Here is a 14823-nt window from a genome sequence, read left to right on the forward strand (position 1 = left end):
TTATTATTAATTTTCATGAAAATTTACAGAGATTTTGGATTTCCATCATTCATTCTTGCACTTTTCTCCCTGCCCACCCCGCCCTCCAGTTTGTTCTTCTCTTTGAAAAGTAAATGACTCTTTCATTGTTATACAATCCTTCCTCCCAAGTCCACTCCACTATACAGCTTTCGTTCTGGACGCAAAAGCAGGCTGTTCTTAAGGTGAACCTTTTTATTGAAGAGGAATACAAACAAATGAAATTAATACTACAATAGATAATTTCCAACCCCCAGAAAACTCCACTTTTTTTGTACACACACACACACACACACACACACACACACACACACTCCCCCTCCATTATCTACTCCATTTACTTTTCCAAGCTGAAATGGAAGGAATGAATATAATTCTAAAGGAAATATGTTTTCTTAAGAAGAAGAAAACTGAGAAGACAAATGCATGAACTGAAAGATGATGGAAGTAATGGAAAGATTTCTCTATCACACTATACATTTTCATTAGCTCATATTTTTGACTCTGTTGCCCTATCAGCCCTTACAAACATGCATATTCTATGAGAGAGATGAGAGAGAGAGTAAGGAAGAGAATGAATAAGGCAGAACAGAGAGTAAATAGGCATGTACATATGTGTGTGAGTGCATACATGTATGTGTGCGTGTCTTTGAGATAAGGAGCTATGTTATGGCTCAATTCTTGGGGCGTGGGCTGGGGGAGGATTTCCCATCATCCAAGCTTGAAAACCAAACCAAAGCAAACCAAACCAAAGCAAAGCAAACCAAAATATTCCATTCTTGGTTTACCTCCTAGAAGAGTAATCTTCTAAAAATTAAATCCCTGTGAGCATCAAAACATTTTCCAACAGAGTGAAAAGAAAATCTACTATCTGGGGAGAAAAACACATCTGGCAATATCATCTCAAACAAGAGTCTTTAATCAAAAGTTTACAGAATCCTAAAGGGCCTGGACAAGAAAAAGACTGATCAAACAATTACAAATTGGGCAAAAGACATAGAAAGACTTTTCACAGAGGAAGGTATTTGGATGTCCAACAGATACATAGAAGAAATGCTCAAAATCAATGGTAATAAGAGAGATGCAAATCAAAACTATAATGAGATAACCATCTCACTCCAGTAGCAGTGGCAAAGTTTAGCAGGACAGCAAGTAATAAATGTTGGAGAGGATGTGGTGAGATAGAAACTCTTATAAATTGTTGGTGGGATTGCCAAATGGCACACAGCCCTGGAAGGCAGTTAGGCCCTTCCTCAAAAAGCTGAACATAGCAACAGCCCAAATGTCCAACCACATATAAATGGATTGAGAAATTATGGTACATTCACAAAATGGAATACTATGCAGCATGCAGGAACAATGATTTTGTAAATTATTACCTACTTTGGGAGGGACTGGAGAGCATTATGCTGAGTGAACTAACTCAGTCCCACACGGATAAGTATTATATAAAATCATTATTGTAGAATAAGTATAAGGATCCAAGAGGTGTGGGAGAAGTTGGACGTAGAGGGATGTGGATGTGCAGGGAGAGGGGGGATTAATCATGGAGTTGTACAATTTGATGGGGGGGGGAGGGTGAGGGAAATTGAAAGAATTTGTTCTTGAAAACAATGTATTTAAATTTTGTAAATAAACTAGTAGAAAATGGAGGGGAGGGAAAACTGAACAGAGAAATTTCATATGACCCAGCTATTCCACTTCTTGGAATATACCCCAAGAGAATGAGAACTGAGGCAAAAATGGAGACTTGTACACCAATGTTTGTAACAGTGTTATTCACCATCACAAGAACACGAAAACAGCCCAGATGTCCAACCACAATCAAATGGATTGAGAAATGATGGTACATTCACACAATGGAATACTATGCAATACACAGGAGCAATAACTTACTACCTAACTTGGGAGTAACTAGAGAGCATTATGCTAAGTGAACTAACTCAGTTCCATAAGGACAAATACTGTATAAGACCATTATTGTAGAACGAGTATGAGGATCCAAGGTGGTGGGTGGGGGGAGGAGCAGAAGGGTGGGGACGGGTGGGAAGTGAGGGGGTTAATCGTAGGGTTACACAGTTTGATGGGTGAAGGAGGGTTAAGGACATAGGAGAGATCCGGGGTGAAAACAATATATATGAAGTTTGTAAATAAAGCAGTATAAAATAAACCAAACCAAACCAAACCAAAGCACTCCATTCTTCTCTCCCTTAATATTCCTTCAATCATTATGGACAATTTGCAAGTTCTGTAACTTGCTTTACTGGAGAATGCCAGCAGAGACAGCTCATTGGAGAGGGGACAGGCAGTGGCTCCAGGTCAACAGTATTTCCTGATCAGCATGTCTTCTGTTAGACCTGAACTCTGTGTGTCAGAAGTGGGACAGGACATATTCTAATCTCAAGCAAGAGTCCTGTGGCCTCTGTCTCTGCACTAGTTTTAATCTATGGCATAATCATGAGTAGTATCCTTGCTCTAATAGCTAGTCAGATATTACAGAGCTGATTTTCTGTGTGGTTACAAGTGGTTAAGCCTTCAGCTGCTGATGAAAAGGTATTTAGTTCTAAGCTACCCAGAAATTGCAGGGGAGAAAAGACCTCCTGATCTGTTTGTTCTCATAAAGAGGTCAGACGGGAAAAGTCCATGGGTCAATTCTATACTGTCCTCCAGGGCCATCATGAGCTGGAGTTGACCGGATGGCACACGACATCAACAATAATTCAGTTAAAGGCTTTGCCGTATCATCTCAGGCTCCTGGGAGAATGGTGTTTGGGAGAAAAGGGAGCATTTGGCAGTTGTGTCGAAAAAGAGAGGACTTAATGTTGTTTGCTTTCATAAGCAGGAAGGAGGTTAGCAACCTGCAGATTTAAAAATTCTAAACCACAAACCCCATTAATGTTTCCTCCCGAAGGCATCAATGCAGCTGCATCTCCTGGGAGGGCTCCTGGAAGCCAGCAGAGTTGAGCATGGGGTAATGGAATGTGGTCCAGAGAAAGGAATGTTGGGATGTAAACACACACACACACACACACACACACACACACGCGCGCGCGCGCGCCCAAGGAGGTTTTAGTTAACGTTCTCCTTCCCTCCTAGCTAGGAGAAGGAAGAACCCAGCATGCATCTGTAAGGGGAGTGAGTGGTCTTCCTCAATACCCCCTCTGGGAGGGGTGCCTGACCAGAGGAGCCCTGACAGAAGCACAGCTGGGATCCAGCTGCCTGGAAACAGCAGCCACTGAAAATGTCACCCTGCAAGGAACAGTGGCAGTAGCGGTTCCTCTCTGGATTGCCCATGAATGTGGCTGTGACTTCCCTGTTAAAGTGGGCACCGACAGTACAGACCCCCAAACTGCTGTCCTGATTGCTCTCCACCACAGTCTAAACAAGCTGCCCTCAAGCCCCTTCACCCTCACGGTGACCTCATGGGTGTGAGAGCAGAACTGTGCTCTGTAGAGTTTCTAAAGGCTGGTTTTTCAAGGGTAAATCACCAGAACTTTTTTCCAAAGCACTTTGAATGGATTTGAGTAGACAATCTTTCAGTTAGTGGTGGAACACATTAACTGTTTACACTATTCAGGGATTCGATACCATACTCCACTTGCTTTTAATTTGAGCTGCAAAGAGTTCCAGGAACACTGGCCTCTCTCTGAGTGCACCTTTGATACTTGTTATTGTTGTTAAGTGCTGTTGAGTCAAGTATGACTCATAGCGACCCTATGAACAAAAGGTCTGAACCCTGTTCTATCCAGTGCCTCCATCCTCACCCTTCCTGACACACAAGAGCCCACTGCAGAAGTCACCGTGTCAATCCACCTGTGTGAAGGTCTTCCTCTTCGCTGACCCTCCACCCTTCCCAGCATCATGTCCCTCTCCAAGGAATAGCACCTCCTAGCAACATGCCCAAAGTATGTGAGGTGAAGTGTCTGTACTAAAATGGCTTTGTACTAACACCCTGTCAATATGTTCTTGTTAGTATGTGGATGTGGTACTTTTGATGGAGTTGTCCCGCTGAGTCAAGGCCTTGGTTTAAGGTGGGTTCTTCCATGAGAGGAGCTGGAACAGACAAATCCCAGTGTCCCTCATGGGCTCCAGGATCGGAATTCAGAACATGGTAAAGGTTAGGTCTGAATTTCAAGAAATTCAAGTACTTTTCTGCACCTGGAAGAGTGGAAAGGGACAGATGACTTTGTGACAAGGACACGGGCTTGGGCTGGGGAGGGAGGATGTTGAGCAGGTTTGGACATATCATAATGGTGTGTGTTTGTCAATCTCTTTGGCTAAACCAGTCCTTTAGTAAAGTCTTCTTGAAATGCTCAAGGCTAGTCTTAGAATGTTGTTGTTAGTTCCTGCAGACTTGAAGCAAGGATGCCAGTCTAGAGACTAAGGTACATCTGATCCAAGGCCACGGTCTTCACAATTACTTGCTATGCCTCAGAGAGCTGGAGAATGAACAAGGATGATAGAAGAAGAAAAAAAATGATGTCTTTGAGGCATTGTGCTAGAGAATAGTATTGAACTGCCAAGAGAACTAACATATCTAGAGGGTATAACCAAGCTGCTCCTTGGAGGCAAAGATTTTGAGACTCCTTCTCACATGCTTTGGGTATGTAGCTAGGAGGGACCATTCTTTGGAGAAAGATATCATGCTTGGAAGGGTTGAGGGGAGAGCACAGGAGAGAAGGACCCTGGATCAGATGGACTGACTCAATAACTGGGGTAATAGGGGTAAATGTTTCAGAGACAGTGAGACTGGCTCAGGGTAGAGCAGGGTTCAGACCCATTGTGCACATGGTTGCTATACGTTGTAGTTGACTCAGTGGTACATAACAACAACAACAAATATACTTTGCCAAAGAAAAGAGGTCAGAACAAGATATATATTTGTTCCAATAGCAGCTATGGTTCTTGAGAGAAAGAAAAATGGGACATTAAGACCATGTTTAACCTGTAAAGCACCTTGTGAATGTAAACATGCTTCCAGTGAAAGTTGTGATAAACACTAAGTCGCAGAGAAAAAAGGGAAAGGGGACTGGAGATAGTTGCAAATATGTGCTTTTCTTGGCATTGAGAAATTAGGCTGAACATGAGGAATAGTTATTTGATAAGGAGACCTCGTTGCTAGGAGAGAAATTCTCAAATCGCTTGGGCATGAAAGTGTTCTCAGGCTAATTCCAAGCTACCAAAACACAGAGTCCAAAGACACCCAGAATCTCATAAAGTGTCTTGCCAAGAAAAAAAAAATGGAACTCTGCCTTTTTGGCTTCCAGAAGGAGGGTTTCCATCCAGGTTCCCACTGGAAAGGAGAAGACATGCACATAGTTTCCCACCCTTGAGGATCTCTGTGAATCACTATGACTTTTCTTCTGGCTTGTTACTTACAAAAGGAAAATGGTACATCACAAGCAGGCCAAACAGCAAGCTCTACAAACTGAAGTCTAGCAGAAAAGAAACTACACCAAAGGCTGGGCTTCAGATTTTTTTTTAAAGAAATGATTAATGCAAATAACTGGATATAATAATGCATGATGAGAACTATGGGACAAAAATTATGCACAGGAAAAAGAGGGGAAGTAAGTAACACCAAAAGGTTAAGGGTGGTTGTCCAAGGGAATAAAATTGTCATGCTTTCTGTAATGAGAGCTTTCTATGGTAAGTTAATTTAAAAATCCAATTTTAAAATGAATCCGTGAGAAAAGATTTCCCTTTCTAACTACCACATAGCAGTACTAGCTACGTTCTCAATGTTTTATTGCTGACTAAGTGCATATAAATAGTAAAAGCCTAGATGATCATGGGGAGCCCTGGTGGGGTAGTCAGTGGAGAGGTGCACAACTAACTCAGAGGCTGCAACTCTCTGGTGGTTCCAATCTACCAGTGGATCCTTGGCAGAAGATGGACAAACTCTTCCTGTGAGAATCACAGGCTCAGCGAGTCTGCAAAGGGTCAGTTATAAGTACATTTCCATTCAAATTTACTTGATAAAAATAATACCTCTGGATACTGAGAGTTGCATGTGTACAATAACCAACGTCATTGCTATCTACACATGATCTACTTGAATCCTTCCTGTTGTTTTGTCTCAAGTTGATTTTTTATTGATGTGACCATATGGGATAGAGTAGAATTGCCTCCCACCTCCTAGGTCTTCCTTGGCTGTAATTTGTTGAAGAAGTTTTAGTGGCATAGAGTATGATGTGTTATGCTGTCAACTGAAGGGTCTAAGGTTCAAATTCACCAACTGATCTTTGGAGGAAAGATGGTCAGTTCTTCCTGTAAATACTCACAGTATCATAAACCCAATGAAAGGTCACTTCGAGTGAGAATTCACTTGACTGCAGTGAGTGTTTAATCTTTACAGGAGCTGATTGTCGTATTTTTCTTCTGAGGAGTGACTGGTAAGTTCAAACCACAGTTGGAAGCCAAGCACTTAACCACTGCACCACCTGGGCTCCCTTCTCCACCCCTCATACAGTCCTGTTAGGTACCAAAATGAATCCTGGGTACAAAGGAAAGCACTGAGAAACAGAACCAGTAAGTGTATTTTAAGGTCACAGAGTTAATAAGTGGACCAGATGGTCTGATTCCGGAATCTATACTCTTATCGAGAAACGCTTTATTGATGATGAAGCTATAAGATTTTATTTTTCAGCTCCCTCCTTCATTGTAGTTATAATGCTCTGTTAAAATACTTATACAGAATACAAACACACACCCAGGGACTTTATAATGAACAGATCCCTATGGACTTACTAGATGGAATTTATGATATGTAGAACTCTCATATTTTAAAAGTAAGAGGTCAGATCATTCATCTCTCCTTCAGGAAAATTCTAGAAGTGCAATTGCAAAATGTGTGACTTTGGAACCTGTGCTGTGTGACCACTTGTTAGAAGTCACAGTGAGATAGTGGCCAAAGAGTCCACCCTGGCCCTGTGTGTCAGAGCCCAGCTGTGTTCTGTCACGTTTTCTGGGCTGATTTTCAGAAATTTTTTTAGTTCAGGCATTTCTTCTCAAACGCTCTTGTAGACTTGAACCTCTAACCTTTCTGTTAACTGTTTGCATCAACCATAGACTTCAGTGGTCCTAATGTTGCTATTTGTTATATGTCTTGAGCTGGAATCTACTAAGAGCTGACCTGCCAATGGGGGTTCAGAGGTGATGAATAGCTCAGGAGAAGACTGCCCATCTTTCTCCCTCAGAGCAGATAGTGGATTTGAACCATCTCTCTTTGGGTTGGCAATGCAATTCCTTACCACTAAGCCACCGGCACTCCCTTGTTAATAAAGATGTGTGATTCAGCCATTGAATCATATACTCAGTATAATGGAATGTTCAAAAGAACAAACCGATGCACTTAGAAGAAGAGCAGTCAGAGGGCTCCTTGGAGCTGAGGGTGAGGAGACCTCATCTCATATAGTTTGGACATGTTATCATGAGGGGTCAATCCCTGAACAAGGACATCATGCTTGGAAAAGGGAAGGGTCAGTGAAAGAGAAGACCGTCCACAAGATGGATTGACAGAGTGAGCAACACTGGGCTGGAGGCAGCAGAGTCTGTGGGGACAGTAGGCCCAGGCCCAGGCCCAGGCCGGCTTCCGTTCTGTTGTTCGAAGGGTCACTCAGTCAGGACTGGTTCCCAATAATACTAGGGCAGCCTCTTGAGTGTGTGTGGTTAAGTGACTTGCCCAGGGTCAACTAGTTAACAATTATGGCCACTTCAGGACTCTTCCAGCGGCTTCTTCAGCTCAAATTCCAGAACAGAGAGAAACCGTTTCTTGTGGAGCAACAGGATTTGAACGGCTCCTAGAAGCCAAAGACCTTAATCCAGAGGCTATACCTCGCCCCCATGAGAGACTTTAAATACCTCACAGATTTTTTTTTGTTTGCCAAAAAACAAAATAGTTCTGTGGAGACTCTGCAATATTTTGCTCACAAGGGAGGAAAAAATAGAAACATGCAAAACCCAACATAACTTGAAACGATGGTGACTAAGCAGGCAAAAATAATGATGTGGGAAATGAAATCCTATGGCTAGCTGTCCGGAGCTGATAACTTCTCCTGACCCCAAGAAAGAGATTTCGCCCTTGTGGGCAGCATAAAATAGTTGGCTATGCTTTTTAAAAATTCCGTTGAAGAATTCCCCTTGCTTTTAGTGTCTCAGGACAGCAAGTCTATCCTGGGCTTTAAATGGAAAGAAAATGTTTTCCACTCCGTCAGCATCCGAAGCCTTCGGCTTCTTGTCTAAGGGGCCCTGACATGCGGAGTAATGCCTGTGGTATGAGGAGCGTGCCTCACCAGCAGTCTCGGGTGTGGGAAAGTGGTCCCTCAACTCCAGGGAAAGTAGCCCAGACTCTGAAGATCTCATCTCCTTCTGTCAAAGAGATGCTGGGTTCCATCACCATTATTGTAACTTCAGGGGGAAGAAATGACTTAACCGTAAACCCATGACCTCACCCTAATAATGGTGCTCGAATCATTTCAAAAGAAAGCTGCCTTCTTCGTGCCTGCCAACTTGCAAATGAAACAAATTACATCTGAACGTGATTATATTCATTAGCAATTATTCCATGAAAACAGCAAGGATTTGCGTTTAGCCTGCACTTAACCCAGACAGCTTGCACTGCAGGGTGACCACGGGCCAAGTGGGGCTGGCCACTGCGCTGGGGTCCAGGGGCATGGACGTGGCTTCCTTCGTCAGACATTGGTTCTGCTGGTGGCTGTTAGGTGATGTTGAGATGTTTTAGATCCCGAATGAGCCACAGAGCAGCACTGCCACGTAGAACTTTTATAATAAGAATTTTTTTTTTAAATAATAGGGACTGTAATCTTTATTAGGAGTAAGGAGCTGCACTGCAAACCTGAATGCATACGATTTGAATCCATTAGCTGCTCTGTGAGAAGGGCTATCTCCTCCTGTGGGATTTCCTGCCTCTGAAAACCCACTGGAGGGTCGGCTATGGTTGGTTCCAACTTGACAGTACATAACAACAATGACAGTGGTCTAGACTGTGGGGAGTTTTGCTGCTAACCCAAAGTCCATGCTTCTCCGGCTGTTCTAATCCACCAACTGCTCCAAGGAAGAACATGGACAATCTTACTGTGTGATTTACCTCAGAAACCCAATAGATGGCTGCAACTTGATAGCAGCGAGTACATGTCATGAATTTTTTTTTTTTGCTGATTTAAAAGGCATTTTTATTATCAACTTTTTTTAAATAAAATTTTTATTTTATACTGGTATACTTACAAAGTTCATACACATTGTTTTCCACACCCGATCTTTCCCATTTCCTTTACCCACCTCTCCCTCTACCAATCAAATTGTGCAACTCTATGATTATCCCCCTGACCATCCTCACCCATCCGCTCATACCTTCCCTTCCTTGGATACTCATACATGTTTTACTCATGCCATGAATTTTTATGGGAGCAGACTGCCAGGCCTTTATTCTGTAGAGCTGCAGGATGGATTAAAATCACTGGCCTTTCCAGTCACAGTAGAGCACCCAACCATGCCTCCACTCGAGTATCTGGTTCAGGTTTCAAACAAATAGACTCCCTCAAAATCAAAGTCTGCAGCAGAAATGCCCCTCGTGTCAGGCAGCCAGGCACAGGATGTTTATTGCTTACAACTTCTGAGTGTAACTTCTCTGCATTGTTTATGGGGCAACAAAGACAGGTGATGTTTGCGGGCTCTCTGACTGTGGCGTGGCAGTGTCCTGGGAGACGAGGCTGGTGCAGGCTGGGCAGGAGTGGGGTGAGGCGGGGGCCCATGCCTGAGCCCTGGGGGATGCCCTGACACCCTCCAGCCTCCTGTCTACACGTTCACGGGTGCTCATGCATGAGCTCGCGGCAGGGGCAGGCTCGCTGTGTGTTCTCCCTCTCAGGAGGGGAGCAGAAGTGTGTGGGAAAAGAATGAAACAAAAAACCCCAACACCCCACTGTTACAGAATACCAGCAATCCTCCGAGTCGTTTTTATTAACTCTTTTTGAGCTGATCTGTAGATCAATTTGCTGAGAAATTGATTAGCGAGAGCCCACTTTTACAGATGAAAGAATTCAAGGTGAGAAAGATAAAGATGGTAGTATAATGACGGGCTTGAGATTGATCAGAGTCACAGTGGGATGTGGAGCCAGAGTTGAGATGTCTGATGCTTCCTGCTGAGCTCGGATAATCTCAGAGGGTTGAGATGTTGGGAAGGAAGAAGGTGTAAGAGCTAAGCCAAAGGCAAATATTTACATGACTTACATTCTTACATGTAAAAATGGTTGGAATGGTAACTGGTTATGTGTATTTCACCAAATTGCATTTTTTTAAAAAAGCAGTGTAAGACAAACAAGAGCTAAGCTAACATTAGCACAACTTCCCTTCCACAGGGGCCAGCTGGCTGTCTGAGCATCCTGGTTCCATATCCTGGTCCGCGGGAGCTTCGTAGGCTGAGAACATATGAGGGGTTAGCTGTCATCAGAATTTATGTGTGGAGTGAATACATTAGGGATGGGGGAGGTGAGACATAATGAAAAAATAAAATGGGGGGGGGAAGAGCTAAAGTATGATAGCTAGTGCAATAGTTAATCCCTCAGCTGCTCATGGAAAGGCTGGTAGTTCAAATCTATCAGCCCCTTCTTGGGAGAAGGATGTGCCCGTCTGTTTCTGTATAGATTAAACTCATTATTAACAAGTTAATATTCTGACTCATCATGACCCTGTAAGGACAGAGAAGAACTATCTACAGGGTTTCTAAGGTTCCAATCTTTGAGAACGTGCCTGTCACCCTAGTCATGCAGTGACAGGAGTGTTTAGGGACCAACAAGGTGGACAGCATGGCTGGAGCAGGGGAGATAAGAGAGAGAATATTAGAAGGTCAGAAAAAGAGTCAGGGGCCAGATATGTTCATGTTTTTTTTGACTAAGGAAAGGCTAGTTGTTTATAGAAGGGATTTTTAGTGAGTCCCATTGCTCAAGTCTCCTGATAGCTTGTGCTATAAAAATGAACTGGGCTGTGCCTACATGTTTTGGCTTTGATGGTTAATAAGTGAGTCCATAAAGGAGATATAAAAGTGACATATCTGTTTGCATGGTGGGTTTTCAATTCTCCAGCTCCCTGCTGAACTTGGAAATGAAAGTTTCCATCAGAACTGACACCAGTTATAATGTGAGTTTGCTGTGTTGTTTGAGAATATTCAATTCCACTCTAGAGGATAAGAAAAGGAACAGGACAATGGGATGCATAAGAAGCCTCAGGCAAATAGAAAGAGGAGGCGAGTGTCTTATCAGGCACTACATACATGATACAGGAAAAATTCATGGAAATGGACAGGTATAGAAAAAAAATTGGAAGGATAAAACCTCTTAGGGATAGGCATACAACCAGACAGAAGAAAGTAATTTAATATAGTCTCTGGTGGTCTAGTGGCAGGAAGCTGTGCTGCAATCCCAAAGGCACACAGTTCGAGTCCACAAGCTGCTCCGCTGGAGAAGGATGGACAATCTCCTCCCATGAGATTAACTGCCTCTGAAAACCTGCTGGAGGGTCCACTATGGGTCGGTTCTGACTCTACAGTACACAACAACAACAAGGCAACATAAGGGAGCACCGGTGGTGGCTCAGTGGTAAGGAGTTGTGCTGCCAACCCAAAGGCATATGGTTTGAATCCATGGGCTGCTCCATGGGAGAAAGATAGGCAAACTCCTCCCCTACAATTCCCTGCCTCTGAAAACCTGCTGGATGGTCAGTTATGGATTAGCTCCAACTTGATGGTATATAGCAACAATAACAAGACATAATAAAAATAGAACTAATACAAGAATGTTGCTCTAAGTCTTGTTCATGCTACTTCCAGCCAAAACCCCAAACCAAACCATTGCTTTTGAGTCGATTTATATTGGTTGAGACCTTGGAGGACAGAGGAGAACTGTCTCATGGGGTTGCCATGACTGTAGACATTTATGGGAACAGACTACCTCGTCTACCTCCCCAAAGTCACTGACAAGTTTGAACTCTTGACTTTCTGATTAGCCACTGAATGCTTAACTGCTGTATCACCAGGGATCTTTTACTGCCTCTGAGTTGAGAGCAAAATTCACACTTATTGCTACTTATTGGTAACTCCAGAAATGATCCCACACCTACCGAACGTGCTCTGTGTCCCCCCGCCCCACCCCCAAGTATAGATAAAACCCATGTAACATCAGTAAGCTGATCGGCCAGCTCTACACACGGCCAGGTGCCTTGTCCTTGGGTCTCTCTACTACGTGTCAATGGCCTGCAGTGCCTTCTGTGCATGGACCCCTTGCTCCAATGGCAACATCAAGGCCGAGAGGTCTAACATGGCATAGCTTGATCCAGGATACAGAGACAGTGGGATTTTCTTTTTATTTTTTTTCTTTTAAATTCTATTGTGTTTTAGATTAAGGTTTACAGAACAAATTGGTTTTTCATTCAACCTTACGTGCACTCTCAGCACTCTTTCTTCTTCCTCCCTGTAATTCATTCTTATTTCCACTCAACCTTCTATCTTCTTCTTTTCTCCCTGCTGAGTTTATACCTGGAGAGATGCTACCCTGCTGGTGTTCTAGAACCGATTGTTCTAAGGAATGAGTACCTTTCTGATGTTATTAAGGCATTGGCGTGAATTCAGTTCTAAGCTCGAGGGGTAACCAGAAGTCCTAATCCTGGGTGTTACAGAAGTGGTATTTTTTACCTACTCACATCATATCCTTACAATCTGAGTCCATCACTCTGCTCTTTGCAACACACAGCAAAAGCTAACATTATTAGGGAGCTATGACAGGTCATTGTTGTTGTTGTTGTTGTTGTGTACCTTGGACTCAGAACTGACCCGTAGCTGACCCGCCGGTGGGTTTTCAGAGGCAGTTAATCACACGGGAGGAGATTGCCCATCTCTCTCCTGCCGAGTAGTTGATGGCCTCAAACTGCATGCCTTTGGGATTGCAGTGCAGCTTCTTGCTACTAGGCCACCAGAACTCTTTCAGTGGCAAGCAATTACAATGCCAGTACAAAGGTTCATGGTTCAATCCAGCAGCTGCTCTGTGGGAGGGAGATGGGCAGCCTCCTCCCACTGATTTCCTGCTTCTGAAATCCCACAGGAGGGTCAGCTACGAGGGGATTCTGACCTGATGGTACATAACAACAACCTTAAAACGAATACTCCAGCAGCTGTTTGCTCCATGGCCTCTGGGACAGTTTACCGATAGCGTTCCTAGAGGCTATAACGGCACTGGGATCATTTCCCACCTGTCATTTATCGCTCTTGTTCTGAGCATGGAAGCTCAAGACCCAAAAAGCTTGGAAGTTGCTAACAATCCCAACCAGCTATTACTTCCAGAGTCCTGGCATTCGAAATACAAGGTGTCTCTGCACCCTTGCACGGATGAAAGCAATTTAGAAATACAAAAAAGAACAAAATAAACAGATGATTTCTCAACATGTATCTTTTACATTATTACTAGTTTTGGGAAACATTTCAAAGCTTGACAGATTCTGCTCACCTATAACAAGCTTGTCTCCCCATGTAAAGATTTAGAGGCTCAGCTATCTGATGGAGGGTTGGTATGGGTCTGGCTTGACTTGAAGCAGTTGTTTTCTAAGATGCATTGAGCTGACTAAGCCTCACAATGACCTTGTGAACGATGGCTCCAAACCTCGCCCTTTCCTGTGCCATTGCCATCATCCCTGCTACGCTTGAGACCATTGCTACCGTCACTGTGTCAGCCAATCTTGTTGAAGGTCTGTCTTTCACTGATCTTCCCAAGCATAATTTCTTTTTCTAAGGAAATGACCCCTTTTAACAATATGCCCAAGTGGGTAAGCTTAAAATAGAAGTTTTAGCAATTTCATATATCTAGGTAAAAAGAAAATGCAGAACCATTTGGCAAAGAATGGGCACTCTTTCACAGTTCAGACCCTTGACTCATGAGTTTTCCACTACAATTAGCGCCTACTATTACCCTTGTGTCCTAGTAGTAAGAAACTGCACTGCAATCCCGAAGGTGGGTGGTTCAAATCCACCAGCTGCTCCGCAGGCAAAGGATAGGCACTCTCCTCCCACATGATTAACTGCCTCTGAAAACTTTCTGGAGGTTCAGCTATGGTCAGTTCCAACTCGATGGTACACAACAACCACCAACACAATATTCCTTAAAGATTCTCACCATGGGGCCAATTGGCAGCATCATGATAGGTGGGAAAGAGACTGATTGTTAATAGTTACAGCTTGCTCGGCTCCAAAATCAACACTGTTGGTACCAGCAGTCAGGGAATCAAAAGATGAATTGCATTGGGAAAATCGGCTGTCAGGGACCTCTCCAGAATACTGAAGAGCAATGATGTCAGTCTGGACACTTAGGTGTGCTTGATCCAAGCCATGGTCTTTGTAATTACTTCCTATGCATCAGAAAGCTGGACAATGACTAAGAATGACAGAAGAACTGATGCCTTTGAGTCATGGTGCTGGAGAAAACATTGAACACACCATGGACTGCTAATAGAGAAAAAACCCCAAAACACCAGATCTATTCTGGAGAGAGTAAACCAAGATGCTCCTTGGAGGAAAGGATTCTGAAGCTCCATCTCAAATAATTTGGCTTGTCACCAGGAAGGACCAGTCCTTGGAGAAGGACATCATGCTTGGAAGGGTGGAGGGACAGTGCAAGTGAGGAAGACCCTGGATAAGATGGATTGACTCCGTAACTGGGGTAATGGGGTGAGGTGTGTCAGAGACAATGAGATTGGCTCAAGATAGGACAGGTTCAGAGCTATTGTACGTAGGGTCACTGTGAGTGA

The sequence above is a fragment of the Elephantulus edwardii genome, unplaced genomic scaffold (assembly GCF_000299155.1).
Source record: "Elephantulus edwardii isolate Elephantulus edwardi_28Jun2011 unplaced genomic scaffold, EleEdw1.0 scaffold00102, whole genome shotgun sequence".
In the NCBI taxonomy this organism is placed as follows: Eukaryota; Metazoa; Chordata; class Mammalia; order Macroscelidea; family Macroscelididae; genus Elephantulus; species Elephantulus edwardii.